Here is a 15,914-nt window from a genome sequence, read left to right as displayed (position 1 = left end):
AAGATTTTATGAGAGGAATGGCTGGGTGACAAAATGGTCAATGAAATGTAAGGTAAATAAATGTAAAGTGACACAAACTGGAATCAACAATTCTGATTTTACATATAAAATGATGGGGTCCAAGCTCATTACTACATCAAGAACAAGATCCAGATAGTAGAGTATAGATACTGTAATAATCAGACAAATAATACAGATAGTATAACAGATAATGAAAACCTCAGCTCAAAGAACAGTATTGTCAGAAAAAAAAAAGCGCAAATCAGATGTTAGGAATCACTGTGAAAGAAGTAGAGAGCATGATTATATCAGTGCATAAATACATGGTGCCCTTGTTATCTAGTTCTGATGCCACTTCTGCAATGGACGTAATGGAAATAGAAAGGCTTGGAGAAGAGTGGCAAGGATGATAAAATCTGCAGCATGACTGCTGTCCAAGAAACAACCAAGTGGACTGGGATCCTCCAGCATGGAAGACAGATGCTGCAGGGAGGATATGACAGCGGTCTACTAACTGATGAGTGAGATGGCAAGGGTAAATAGGGATCCATCTACTGTTTCTTCCAATATGAGAGTCTGGAAGTCTCAGATAACATAAGCATTTACCAGACTCAAAACAGACACAAGGAGGTGGTTCTGCATTCAATGTGCAGTTAAGCTGTGGAGCACCTTGAAGCAGGATCTCACTGTGGATGCAAAAGTTTGCATGGGTTCAACAGGTGATTGGAGAAGAAAATCTATAAGGGAAGGTCTGCCGAACAGAAAAGCCCCTCTTCTGATTCAGTGAGGCCAGAACAGCCTGTCGGTGTTTCAAAGAGTATTCCAGAGGAGTATTCTTGACCTTTTGGTCACAGGTGGGAAAGGATGTGGGGCTAGATGTGCTTTTGGGTCTGATCTGATCTGGCTGGTCTCATGCCTTTCCTTAAGCATTTCATAGTAGTCCAACTGTGTTCACAGGTCCTCCTTCAGTCACAACTCTGTTAGCTAAAAAGGCTACTGTCCTCAGCAACTTGTCATTGTCTTGTTAGTGAAATTTATCTCTAACCTGTCACCTAAGCCACTTGTGTATGGCCTCACCTGTTTTAGTGAAAATCAACCCTATTTACAATGATTGTATTATTTCAATCATTTAAGATAATCCAGTTCATTTCTGAAGAACACGGGTTAAGGGGTACTCATTTGACTAACTCAGTCGACTTACTGGAGCAGGGAAGCAACAAGCATCTGGAAAGGGGGCGCAGACTACAGGCCTGTCTTTTTTTCCAACTCTTCTCCTTGCAGACGTGAGGAGTATCCAACAGCTTAGGCTCAGGAATTCACCATTTGTGAATAAAAGGCTGATAACTTTTCAAACTGTTCTTTTTTGTTGCTCTTAGGTTTCATTTTCACTGTTTCTTTGTCAGACAAGCACCCTTTTTCTCCATAGGAGGTTCAGCTTTGGAAAAAAAAGAAACAAGCAAAAGCCCCATATGTTTAACATGAAACCATGATAATTGGTGGATCATTTAAATACCTTATTGAAAACATTAACCAAAGGGTTATTGAGAATGATTATGGCTTAAAACAAAAAAAACCCCTTACCTCTTTCCAATAATATTTTGAATATTATAGATTTATTTCAAAGTGTACACTGGTTTTCAGAGAGGCAATTCTATATGCTTCAAAATGAACAATTTAAAGTTAAGAATTTTCACCAAAATAGACATTTATTTTCAGTCAGCTCTATGCAAGTAAGGAGCTACCCTGATCTCATGACAGCAAAATTGTTCTCTGTATTTTTTCTCTTTTTAAGACGTAAATTCTACTATGAATAAAATATTAGTAGTAGATGATGATGCTTTCCATGTTTATTATGACATCATTGATTTTTACTCATAAAAACAGGAAAGATTTTTTATGAAACCTCTCTTGATAGTTCTGTGTTTAACTGTCTGCATTGAACTGCAACAGATCTAGCCCTGACTAACCAGAAAAGCATGTCCCTCATTCCGAGTTCACTAGGGGAACCAGCATCTTAAAGACTATGTGCTGCCTCTGTGGAAGGCAGCAGGATGGCATCCAGCAAGCATCCTTGCGGAAAACTTAAAAAAAACTATGTGATTTTCTTCACACCCTACCTAATCAATCCAGCTAGGATCAATATGAAACTAAGAATGGAGCACAAGGGCTCCAAAGATAAAATGTATCCCAGTTCATTACATGTTTTCATAGTTTGTGTCTTCAGAGTTCATAATATGTTTTATAATATGTTATAATATGTTTTCATAAACAGGTGGATAATTAAAACCCAGCTTCCTGGCCAGACCTGGGACAGTATCCCTGAATCTGTTTTTGAAGAGAACTGTCCACAGCCAGCAGGTGACACCCCACAGTCTGCCTACAGCTTATGACACAAGCTAAAAAGAGGTCCTCAAGCGATTGGACAACATTACATAAAACACTAATGTGTCCATTTTAATCTTGATGAAATCACTTCACAGATAAGTAAGAACAGCATAGTATTGTGCAAAGATAGCATACCACATACATCTTTGTTGGACTGAAAGACAATGAAAAGAGAACAAGTACTGTAAAGAAATAGGAAAAAATAATAATTTAATATTTTTCTCTGCATTTGTGAGAATGTTCTTTTCTCAGGGCCAGCAGCTGAAGAATCAGAAAAAACTTCCAGCCAGAAAAGAAAAGACTCTTTGACAGATGTACTGTTTAGAGTGATTTATTTAAAAATACTGAATTAATACTCAGAGTCTGAAATCTAGGAACTACCAGCTGGGCTGGGATTCAAAATTACAAGGATGGAGCGAGTTTTTGAGTTGTGATGCATTAAGCAGTGGAGGCAATTGCTTGTCTCACCTATCCCACTGGGGAAGGAGGAAGGGAAACATTTAAGAATTAAGAAAAGATGACTTAGGACTATTGGGTTACAGCATCTTGCACTGCTAGAGGCTGAATCACTGCTTGCATTTGAAGGGAACTTCAACAAAAATTTAAGTCTTTCTTTGACAGTGAGTCATTTCCAAATGGAGCTGGAGGAAAAACAAAATAAGTAAGACAAAGTTGTGCTTGTTAAATTAGTTCAAAAAGAATCTGTGTATGTACCTGAAGTTCATTCATAATAAAAGGGGCAAAAAAAGGTCCTTGTTGTTTTCAAGTGTCAGCATTACTGCCAAGGGAAGGAGGAGGGAGTTCATGTAACAAGTATACAAGGGAATATCTACAGGCTGTATGTAACACACATGGAGGGGAAAGCCTACAACAGAGGGAAGCCAATAGCCACAAACTCCTATACACTGTTTGAGGAATGGAGGGGGTCAGGGACCTCACCTACTTTAGCCCAGGAGTGATGAAGAAAATGCCATAAGCTATCCACATCCAGCCAGGGAGATGCCCAGTGGACCATATTCTCTCTAAACCACATAGAGTGACACAACTTTATGCAAAATAAATTGATTTAATCCACAGTGTCTAATGTGCTATTTAAAGCAAGCCCAACCAGAGCAAGGGTTGGTAAAACAGGCATACTGTTTCCTAGGCATCACAGTCGTAGCTTACATACATAAGCAATCACCCATACATAGGTTACAGTCAGCAGCTGTAACTGCAGAGATACCATGCAGGAGGGCGACTAACACAGTGGGTATTTGTGGGTGTAAGTGGCAAAAGGACGTGTGTGCAGGTTAGTATCCAGAGAACAGCACTGCGGTTTTGGATCAGTCAGATTTACCAGCAAAACAGCTAACAGGAGGGTGTAAAATAAAGCAGGCCTGATCTGCTTTCACTCACCCTTCACCTCCCTCAGCACACACAGGCACAAACGGGCACTCCTCCTCCCAAGGCCAATGACAGCGGTGGGCTGCACTCATTCCAGAATAAATTACTCACTTTCTCAGTGTGATCTTATAGTCACATACGAATTATAGCAACTTGCATCTTACAGGTATTTATAACTACAAGGCACTTCAGTCAGGTCAGAGAAATTTGATGAAAAGAGGAAGAGCTACAGAAAGCTCAAACAAAAGATCAGAAGGGCTCTGCCAATGTAGGAAAGGCAACAGTAAGCACTCTAATTTCTTTACTGCATTACTAAAAGTGGCACTGGTATTGTAAACAAATTCATATTTTTAATTCAGTTTACTTAGCACTATCTATGACCTCCATTTACTTTTGCCATATCTCTTAGTTTGAACAATGAAAAGCAATAAAGCAAGTTTCACTTTTACTTCTAAACAGTTTCACTTTCAGAAAAGACTATTCATTTGTTTAAAAAAAAGCTTGTTGCATTGAAATCAAAAGCTGCACATATTTCTGCTGACCTCTGATTTAACAAAAGCTTGGATAGTACACTTAGGTTTTAGGTTAAATTAAGATGACAAAGTTTTGATAACAAATATTCAGTTGATTTACAGAGAGATTAATTTTGTGCAGAATGTTAGCACACCCTTTGGACTAAATTGCAAGACAGAGAATTTCCCAGAACCACAGAACAGTTGAGGTTGGAAAGGACCTCTGGAGATCACCTTGCACAAGCTCCCTGCTCAAGGCAGGGTCAGCTAGAGCAGATTGCCAAGCACCATGTCCAGTCAGGTTTTGAATACCTCCAAGGATGAAGACTCCACAACCACTCTCGGCAACCTGTTCCAGTGTTCAACCACCCTTACAGTAAAAAAGTTTTGTCTTACATTTAAGTGGAATTTCCTGTATTCCAGTTTGTGCCCATTCCCTCTTGTCCTGTCACTAGGCGCCACTGAGAAGAGTCTGGCTCTGCCTCATCATCAGCAGGCCCACATTTTCCCTGCTCTTCCTCTTGCTGCTGATGTACTTGCCCTTCTTGCTGCTCTTCATGTCCCTCGCCAGATCCAAGTCCAGCTGGGCTTTGGCTTTCCTAACCCTATCCCTGCATGCTTGGCCTGTGTTGCTGTACTCCTCCTGGGTCACCTCACCCTGCTTTATTTAAGAAAAGTTTAATTTAATAGAAAGTTATGTCAGTGATCTATTTTTTTTATTTTGTGTGGATATTTTCCTTATGCAATTGCTTTTCTAATCCAGTGCAAACGGGATACCAGAGTCTTATTTATAAATTTCAAACAGTTATAAATAAAAAAAAAGTCTGAACGACAATCTCTGCAAAGGTGAAGTACTGTGGCTTGTTTTTACAGCCTACCCCCTAGTACCCTGCAGGAGACTGCTACCACCAAAACAAGGAGGCTGAACTGCAGTGTTGCGCTTCCCATCAGGTCATGGTTTGTAAACTCTGAACAGAGAGTGATCAGTAAAGAACTGCACTGTGCAACCTGTACAGTGCTCATAAAATAAATTAATGAACAAATAAATATTCCCTGATGGATGAGCCAGCCAGCAAATATCCCACAAGTTCCTCCCTAGCCCTATTCCCACAGGTAGGCTGACCAGCAGGTGTCTAACCACACTCCCACAAATAAGCCTGCCAGGACACCTTGGGCCCACTTCTCCTCTGCTTTCTTTAGCCTCTTATGGCTGGGAAGAGCAAGTGAAATGTGAAGGTAAAACCTGGTTCTGAGGTATTTTAGATCCAGGGTGGTGTCCCCGTGCCCTGGGCAGTAGCGCGGCCCCTGGCCCCCACTCATCACCGCGCAGCAGCAAGCGCTGTGTCGGCCCGGGAGCGCAGGGCGCGCTGCCCGCCCGAGAGCGGCGCGGCCCCCCCCGGCCCCCCCCGACACCCACAGCAGCCACTGCATGGCCTGGGCGCCCTGAGCTCCACGAAAATATCAGGAAGAGCTTTAAGTACACTTCCCAGAGAAAGCTAGCCCTTCTTTGCTACCGGTGGCTCATGTTTTCTCTCACAGGGGCCTTGGGTTTTTGGTGGGCGCGGGTCTCTGGCTGCCAGGCTGGCTATGGGCTGCCCCGGCCGCTCTCGGGGCTGCTGCCGGCTCCCTGCGGCAGCCCCAGAGGGCCCGGCCCTCCGCGCCGCCCCGGCGTCACCACTGGAGAACGGTTGCTTGTACCTCATGGACTCAAAAGGACCCATTTATGCTCGTTTCCCGCCTCTTCCCTGCCGCGAGGCAGCTCCGGCGCCAGCTCGGGCCCCCGTGCCCCTGCGACAGCCCACGCGCACGGTGCTCCTGCGTGCCGCTCTCCCGTGCTCGCTGCACCCCGGGAATCGCCCTCAGCAAAGCAGCAGGCCTGCCTTCGCAGAGGGTATCAAGCTTCAGGTTAAGACAAGAGAAGAAGAATGGAATAAAAAGGAAGCTGAGCAAAATTTTTTCTTTGAATCAGCGTTGCCACTTTCTGCTGGCCTGAACACACAAGAACTGCGTGCTGCTGCAGCAACTCTGAACTCCTCATCATAGGACAGGATACAGTAACCACAGGTTAATTTTACAGAAGGCTGGTTAGTACCAAATTTTACAAGGTTGGTTAAAATGTGTGTATCCTGTGCTTTGGCTATTTTTTCCTAGCTACATCCTCCTCGGGTCACCAGTGCTGGTAATAGTGAGAGCAGTTGTCAGCTTTTTGACTACCAAGGGCTTTCCGACTCGCAGACAAATTCTCTGCAAGTCCTTGGTCCTTCACTTTCTGTATGGTAACTATCTAGGAGTGAAGAGACCCCGCTGACATTGTCTCTCCAACAACTCTTCTCTCTCTAGCACTGCAGGTACTACTAGTGTCCAGCAAGGAATAAACAGCTGCAGTCAAACATTAAATAACATATTATTTTCCAAAGAGGTGGTTCATCTCACTTAACTACTGTCTGCAAAGACCCTCATAACCACTGCATCAGAATGGCATAAGGTTTTCCTGTCTTAACATATGAAAAAGAGATAAAGACAAATACCACAGAAACCTACTGCAGCACATTAGATGTTCTGCGGGTATGTGTTATTGTTCATTTCAAGGCTTAGTCCTGTCAGCCTAAATCAAACCTAAATTTCCACTGGTCTCAATGGCAGCTTTGCCTGAGTGAGGACAGCAGAACCGATGAAGCGCAGACAGCAGATACCTGCATGACCAATGAACATCAGCTGTACTGCAAAAGCTTCTGTCAACAAATAACTGGATCTATCTTTCTTAAAGTATTCTAAGAACAGGGACCAGTTGATTTTGGCATCTAAAAAGCTGGAGGGGTTGGTATCGGGGACATTGTTGGGAAGGTTTTGGCAGTAGTATTTCATGTCCCTTCCAAAATATGGGTCATAGTTTTCAGCAATGAGAATTGCCCACCAAGGTATCTAAATCCAGGAGCTGTTGGCAGTTTTCTTCTTCCTTCTCATGTCCTGTCACCATCCCACTCAGATCAGCTTTAGATCACTACATGTAATTCACTTTTACCAGTGACTGAAAAAATTCAGCATGTTTATCAGAGTATCATTTTTTATTTTGATGGCAAGACTACCCTCAGTTACTGTTTTTAAGAGGTATAAAAGGGGCAACTGTTTGTCTGCTTTTTTAGTAATTCTTGTATCTTTTACCTGCCTGATTATTCCTAGTGCTCTGTCTTCTGTTTGGTGATAGAAACATTAACATTAGGTCCAAATTCTATGCTGTCCTGGTTTTGCAATAAATGCAATAGATTCAACAACAGGGTAAAAGTTGCCTGCTTTTTTCATGCAAGAGAGGGTTGAATTTTCGCATGGTTGTTAACTGTTCTTTACAAATATATCCTATGAAATAATACTTAAGGCAAATTAGTGAAAACACACAAGAGTCTCTGGTGGCGCAAGCCAACAGAGCTCACTTTTGCTATTCAGACACCATTTATACCACCTGAGAATGTGGGATAGCAACGTAGCAGCAATTTGCTTTAATTGCAAGTCCTGCTGTGTTTAGTCTCTCTGAGAAAACAAAATCCTATACAGAGCTCTTTTTTGGTTTGATTTCTTCCCTTTACACGTCTTTGGAACAATACTGATTCTGACAAGCAAGGAGTGATCTAGTCCATTAGGGCCCTGTATACTCTCATGCTTTCACAGTTCCTAATATCATGCAGTTTGACCTAATGCCTCAAAATCTCCTCAGAGAAATCCTGTATCTGGCTAGCACCAAGCACAGGCACTTCCTTTCTGTACCTCCATCTTTCAGAATACGGGCTGCAGCAAATCTGGAGTCCGTATTTCCCAGACAGAGGTTTGAGTATTGCCACTTATGGTAGGACAAACCGAAAAATCCATAAAGATCACTAAACCCATGAGGCAATAACAAATTCTCGCTCAGTGCTGAGTAACTCACCAAAAAAGTTTTCATAGCCATACCTTTCTTTCAGATCTTCTTTTTTTAATAACAGATTTATGTGAAAAAAAGAGCTCCTCCCCTTGAAAAATCAGTCACAGAAGTGACAAAGTTGGTTTCTAATTCCTCTTGCCCTGCCCACCTTAATTCCTGATATAAATACAGGCCCACAGCAACTACCCTTCAGGTAGTTTATTAGTTCATTCAGTCAGGTACTTCATTAAAAACAGATAGTTGCATGAATTAATACAGCGGTAGATCAAGTAAAGATTTTTAAGGATTCATAGCTCTTGTCCATTGCTTAGTTCTCTGACCATGTGAAAATGTCTTTTATGATTAAAGCCTTTCTTCCCCCATATATATATCCCTGCAAACTGATCTAATGTTCTTTTCCTTATTGTGTTTTCTTCTGGATTTTACCATAGCAATCCAGGCACCCATCCAAAATTTGTAAATGAAAACCTCCTCATGCAGCACAGCATCAGCATCACAGACCAGCAGCTAAAATAGTCTCTCTCTCTCTCTCTCTCTCTCTCTCTCTCTCTCTGTCCTGAACCCAAACTTGGGAATATCCCAGGTCACAGGCTGCTCCTCTCAGGCTGATGTGGCAGAGGTTGTTATGTTTGTGTAGGAAGTCCGAGCTGCTCGCACCAATGAGCGCTTGGGCTGCGGGCTGGCCCCAGGAAGGGAACGCTCTCCCTTGGAAAAGGAACTGAAAGTATGCCTGGGGAAGCCTGCTTTGCCTCCGACCGAACTAGCTGTCTAAGGAAATGCCAGACCTCGCTGCACAGGGGTCAAATGTAGAATTATGTGGCAGTTTGATAAGCTACAGTACACTAATTTATTGGCTATTTTAAAAAATGTAGAGGAAATTTTATTACGGATTACTTTGCTTTCCTGAAAACTTTTTATAATTAAAAACATCTGGAAGACATTTCAATATATCATAAACAAGAGGAAATCCAAAGCACGTGACTTCTAAGAAAATGATGCAAATACCTTTCTGTGCCAAAATTTACAGTAATCTGTTTTTCTTATTTTGTTAAAGGAAGTAGGGAGAATTGATGGAGGAACAGTCAACAATGAGAAAACTACTAGTATGAAGAAATATGCTATATTAGGAACCATCATTTAATGAAAAATAATTATTTTTATTTAACACAGCAAAATCATTAAAATAGATTTTGTTTTTTTCTCCCTCAAAATTAATCAGTTTCCTGAGAAAATATCCTTCTGGAGTGGATAAATGATGACATCAATCCAGACAATAGTAGGAGGCTATCAGTAAGAAAGAAGAAAAGGAATAAGAAAATGCTTTGGATGATGTTAGTTAAAGGAAACTACTATTTTAATCTACTGAGTACTCTGCTTCTTAATTAATATCACTAAAAACTGCAGGCTAAGATGACAGTTCTTTAAAAAAATAAAAAACAAAACAAAACACCAACACAGTTCAACACATTACTAAATGTTTTAGTCTGAGTAATTCATTATCTTATAAAATAGAGTAAGATTTATGGTCTCTTAAAACAAACACAGACAAAGAGCTTTACACAAAATCCCCCAAACAATTAAAAAATAGCCCAACAATTAATAACTAAGTTCACAGTAAATTAAATAATACATGGGAAAAACTGTGAAAAAGTTTATAATGAAACCCAAAAGTCATAAGAAACTTAAAACTGGTGTTGGGTTCACTGGAAAGACATAGAAATACAACACTGAGCTGTTCCAGAGTTCAAGGTGTTTTGTATCTAGAAGTTTGGTTCAGTGCATGGGGAACAACCATAAAGGTTATGCTGGTCTGTAGGTACAATGTCACCCAAACTCTCTGCTATTTCCATCCAGAATTTCAATTCAAGCCCACAGTTGAGTTTGTTCAGATCTATTGCTCTTGAGAATGAAGTTATTCTGATATGGAAAAAAATATTTTCCTTTCACTTTCTAGAGCAGAATGGAAGAGAAATGCTGTAGATGCCTCCACATTGCAAAATGACAGGAGAGTGGTATGACAAATCTGGGCTAAGAGCCATGGTGTTTGCTCCTGTTCTGGACCAGTCCAAAGTCAGTCATGAACTCAGACTATGAGCTGCTAGGGCTGTGGCATATGTGATTCAGCAGCTCTCTTTCCCAGAAGAGGCTGCTAGGGCACTTTAGAGCAGAATCAGTTTACCTGTACTGACTGCTTTTTACTGGTCTTGCTTCACTCTGTGACAGTTCACTGCAATTCATTCAGAGGGACACCAAAATGTCATTTGTTGTGGGAGTCTTAAAATATGCTATAGAAAGCCAAGTAACCTATATGTATGTGGAGAGGAGTTATGGCTAGACCCTTGTAATCTGGGTGGGCCAACTGCAGCACTGTAAAATCAGCTGTGTGATACCACTGATATTTTATTGACCCTTTCTTAGCAGTCTTAGTGGTAGTAAAATAGTGACAAAGGCTGTCATTTATATTTTTCAGATTATTATCATGAGATATCTGAACAAAATCTTATATGTGCTACAATGAATTTTGCAAATCCCACATTTCAGTGCTATTGTTTCAGGCTCTTCACAAACACAAGTATTACTTATTGCATTGGCTACACTCATATCACATTTTAGAGGGCTTTTTCCCAATACTACTTACTTTACTTAAAAACAAAGTAAAAGTCCTTCTTAAGAAGACAATGGCAATTTCAAAAACAACAATTCATCCAGCTCAAATAAAGCCCTAACTAGGTAATTTTAATATGCAAATTTTAGTGTTTAGAGAGAATACAGTGCTTGCTGGTGAGCTGTACCATATAATTTAGGGAGGACCTGATGAACTATGTTCTCACAATCTGAGAGGCATTTAGTTTGCTGAAACAACTTTAGGTTATGCATTTGTGGCAATTAATGTCTTCTATAGCACTAGGTGCAAAGAAGGCCCAATTCTGACTGAGTGCTCTGATATAAGATTGTAATGCTGACAATGCATCAAAACAAAAGTAAGACTTAGTTCTTTGTGTTTTCCTTGTATTTTGAAAAGAAAACACTTAGGAATGAGGAAAAAAACAAATATTTTTGTTCTATTAAACAATACATGCTTGATGTTTAATTCATTGCTGTGAAGAAATTGTGATAACATTTTGACTTTTTTCCTTTAATAAATATTTTGTGGACCAGGCCTGAATTCTGGCAATATGTTTATTAATTGCATTTGACAATCAGGCATTGATCCTTCTTGTGTTTCTGCAGATGAATAATATTTAAACTAAATTTTGCATAAAATCAAGCACGCTTGCATTTAAATGAACAATTTTCATCTTACAGGTTGCTTGCATAGTAAGACAGTGATTATTTGCAATTGTGATTGTGGCTGGTCATTTAAATCACCTGATACTGTATCTGTTTTCTGGTTTCATAACTGAATCTGGAGAATTCTGAATGATGAGAATGAATATAGAAAAGTGAATGCTCTTCCTCAAACATTATGGCTGAAGTTTGAATGAACAGATACATATTAGGGAATAAACAAACCTCTACCCAAACAAAAACTGTTCATGCAGATGTTGGCAAACAGTGAGTTCAAGGGGATATGAATTTTCTTGAACCAAACAACAATTCTGACAAATGTTCAGAAACATTGTTTGGGCAATATTCAACCAGCTCTGTTACACAGTATCTTTCGTGTAATAGAAAACACTCATTAACATTTTCCTGTGAGAAATCTGAGCTTGTAAGGATATTATATTTTCATGGCATTATCACAAATTGAATCCCTTTATCCAAAATAAATTAAACATTTGTTTCCTGGAATACAACACTGCAATGAAAGAACAACTCAAATAGCTTAATCAATAACTTTTTAATTTTAGGACTTGTCAACTTTCCCTTTCTGTTTCAAATTTCTTCCTTCTAGCATCAATGATGACAGATTGAAGGGATATGTAAATGGGTGAAACTCCCTGAATTTGTAACCCAGTTGGAAAATACAGTGTCACTTGGGAAATCTCTCCTCTGCAGAAAAGTGTAAAAAAGTTCCAATGTGTTACTGCAACAGGTGAAACAATCTTCTGGCCCACTAATACCTGTCAGGGACAGAGTTGCACTGGCTTTTTCTACATACTGGCACAGAAACCACTGTCAGGGAAAGGAGGTGCTATAGTACCAGCAAGGCCTGCCAGCTCCTACTCCTCTACCCCAAATTCCTCTGACAAGCCCAGAATGGCTACCATGTTTTTTTTACTAAAATGATTAACTATTCACGTTGACAGTCACTGTCTTTGGGCAGCACTAACATGATTCTTGCAATAGAGAGTAATATTTGGTGGAGAGTAACAGGAGAGAGCTGCAACATTTTCTACTACTTCAGCCCATTTTGGAAGAGGTCATCTGTCTATGACATCGCATTGACATACTGCTTATATTGAGATGGCAGGCATGGTGTTTTTATAGATGCTGTTACTTGTAATGTGCATTTTCATTCTGGAATGAGGTCTCAGAACAAGAGAGAACTTGAGCATGTGCTTACCTGAACTGGATCCCAGGTGTCCAGACAACACAGTGAATCCGACTGAAGTTTTGATGAGCCTAAGTAAAATAAACAAACAAATGCATAAACGAAGAGACCCTGTATAATTACTAAAATATAGCATGGTAGTTTTTAACACTCCAATGACAGATGATCTGTAGGAAAAATACTTAAGGCTGAGTGCTAAAAATAACAGTGCAATATTGCTATTCTCCCTTAATCAGATAAGAGCAACATTCCTACCCAGCGAGGTGGGATTGGAATCAGATCCCCCCCTGTATGTATAGTTTCCCTGACAGATGATCAGTTCATTTTAACTCTTCAGGAGTGCAGTCAGGTTATGGTACTTTAACATCTTGTCTTCTGTTTATTTCTTTCACCAAGCTTTCCATACTCCCACTGTGCTGTGTCTCATCTGCCCTCACCATACTGCCTCCTCATTTAATCACGCATCAGAAGTCTCCTTCTACCCTCCCATCTCACTACACTGACTCTAATTTCCTCATTCACAGAGGAGGCTGTCTTCTCCTCCCTGCTTTAATTACGACTCTGCATTAAAAATAATAATAATAAAAGCTCATTTTCCTGAGACATAAGTTATTGATGCTCTGGCCCTGGAGAAATATACACACTTTTATTTGAAGTCATTTTCAACATTTTGTTTCTACCAAAAATACGCATTTAAGTAAATGAGAGCTGGGAACGTACCTTCTTTTTTTGGCTGGCTGGCTGGCCCCCTTGGAGCTTTGCCTTGGGTGCGTAACTGAGAGACGGTCACTCATGCATGAAGAATAGAGGCTTAATTAATTGGATTGGAATTGTAAAATGGTGTACTTGATGTGGGTAAGGCACATTCCACACTTTTCCCCCATAAAGAATGTGACATTTTTGTGGAAGTGTTGAAGAGTGGGTCCAGGAGCCATCAGATGGATGAGACTTCATTAAATAGGTACAGCAGGGAACCCCTAGTCCTGTGTCTCACACAGATTTTTCTCCACGCATTCATTTAATTAACTTTCAATCTGTATCTATGGTTCCAGAACAATTCTATTTAATTTTTATGTTACATGTTACATGTAATTTATAGTACATAATAAATAGTTTGCAAGAGGTGGAGCCATGAATAGTTTGAAACAGGTTTTCCATGTCCAAATCAAGCTGCCACAGGAATCATTTCTCATTTCTGCTAAACTTAAGGTTCCTTTTTTTTCTCTTTGGTCTTGAAAAATGTTGTTAAAAAATCCCAAATTATCCAGGAAAGTTGATCAGGTTTCAATAAAATAGTGACTTCATTGTTAGCAACTGCTTATTTCAACCTTTTCATGAAATGGCTACTTTTTACATTATAAGCATTACATACAAAATAAAAATATATGGCTTCAAAATTCTGTTTAATGATATTTATTATAAAAATAAATTAAAAGGCATTTTGGGCCCTCTCTTATTTCCTCATAAAGCGCACTTTGCCTCTATTTAAAATATACTGGTGCTGTGAAGAAATCAGTCTCAGAAATGCCTCTTGCACTTTGCTACATTTTAGTATAGGAAGGAAGGAACAAGCTCTTACAGGTAACTTCATCTATTAGTAACAATAAACCACACCGTTTTGTGGTCAGCAAGTATTTTAGAAAACAATTATATATGAAATAATATAAGGTTTTTCTTCAAAAAATGTGTCCTCTGTAAGCTCACTGGTTATTTTCTTTTAAGTTTCCAAGACCCATATCTTTTAAAGATTCCTTAAGCAACCCATCATATGTGACAGCCCTTGAGTTTGTTCCATCTTACACTATTTTAAGGCTAGAATACATGTTGTTACTCCTGGAGTATGCCATCCACAGTCAATGAGAGCTTTTTAATGAATTTTCATTCAAGATTAAAGTGCAAATAGCATGTTCACTCACCTATCTCCTTAGGGACAGTGGCCCAAGCAATAATATCTTTTTTTTTTCCCTGTCATCAAAGAGATTTCAGTGTGGAGATTTTTAGTGTGGGGACCTTTTTCCTTTGAAGCTACTGAGTTTTATGAAGCTGCTCCTCATATTCAGAATCGCAGCAGAACTTTTGGTAGGACCTGTTCAGCTCTCCTTCCTTTTCCCATTCAGTCACCTAATTTATAGCCCAGTGGAACCAGAACTTTGTCACTGCTTATGACGATGAGGATCGAGTCTTTATTCCTACCTCACACCGATAGATGTCATATTACAGTTACTCAAACACTCTGGTTTGAATACTTGAACACTAAAGTTAAGTATTGCTACCTGGTTCAAAGCCTTGAATGGCTACCACCTAGAAAAGTCAGATAAAGCAGCAATATGCAGTGACACTAATTGTCTAAAATAAAGAATTGTTAAAAACATGGAAAAAGGCAATAAATTGTATTTTGACCCTTTCTCCCAGTTGTTTTTGACCAACTATTTGTCACCATCTGTAAGGGTCTGAAGGCTCAAATGCTGCATCTGATGAGCAACCCTGAAAATTTGGCTGTTAGTATAGCTAACCATCCCATGTATATATAGCCCCACCTTATATAAATTATGTAAACATCTTGGTTCTACAAGTTTGAGCTGGAAATCTGCAAGCTGTCTCATGAGACTTTCAGTTACTGGTTGGGTGGAAAAAATTTGCAAATCTAGCCTTTCTTGTGGTAGTCTGGCATTTCATATTCAGGCCTGGGCAGAACTGGGATGAGTACACATTTGCAAAAATGGGAAAAAAAGAATGAAAAAGAATGTCTCTATAAATCTTTTAAGCACCAAGAAAATGTTTAGGTCTGAGGCACTGCAAGTGGTTCATTCTTTCGTTATCTGCCAGACCATAAAGAAAAAACAACCAAAGTTTCCTTGTCTACTTCTTCAATGCCTAGTATGAAAAAAAATCCATATTGCACGTTTTATATACATTCAGGAGTGAGTCGAACAGTAATTGGTGTTGCCAATGGATACTCATTGATAGCAGTAGTAATAATCTCATCTAATTAATGATAGCCTTAAGTTATTAGTGTATTGCTTTCCAATAGAAGGAACACCATGGATAAAAATGTACAATTATTCATTTTTATTCTAAAGCCATTTTAATTCTAAATTTCATGGTAAAAGTGGCCTATCTTCTTATGAATTGGGAACAGGTTCCATTCTCATTTCTTTTTAATAGATGAATGTGAGGGTAAGAAAAAGCAACTAAAGAAACAATGTGTATAACAAATTAGAGT

Source organism: Apteryx mantelli, chromosome 8 (assembly GCF_036417845.1).
Source record: "Apteryx mantelli isolate bAptMan1 chromosome 8, bAptMan1.hap1, whole genome shotgun sequence".
NCBI classification, from domain to species: domain Eukaryota; kingdom Metazoa; phylum Chordata; class Aves; order Apterygiformes; family Apterygidae; genus Apteryx; species Apteryx mantelli.
The sequence above is the reverse complement of the archived record's forward strand: the minus strand, read 5'-3'. Positions refer to the sequence as shown.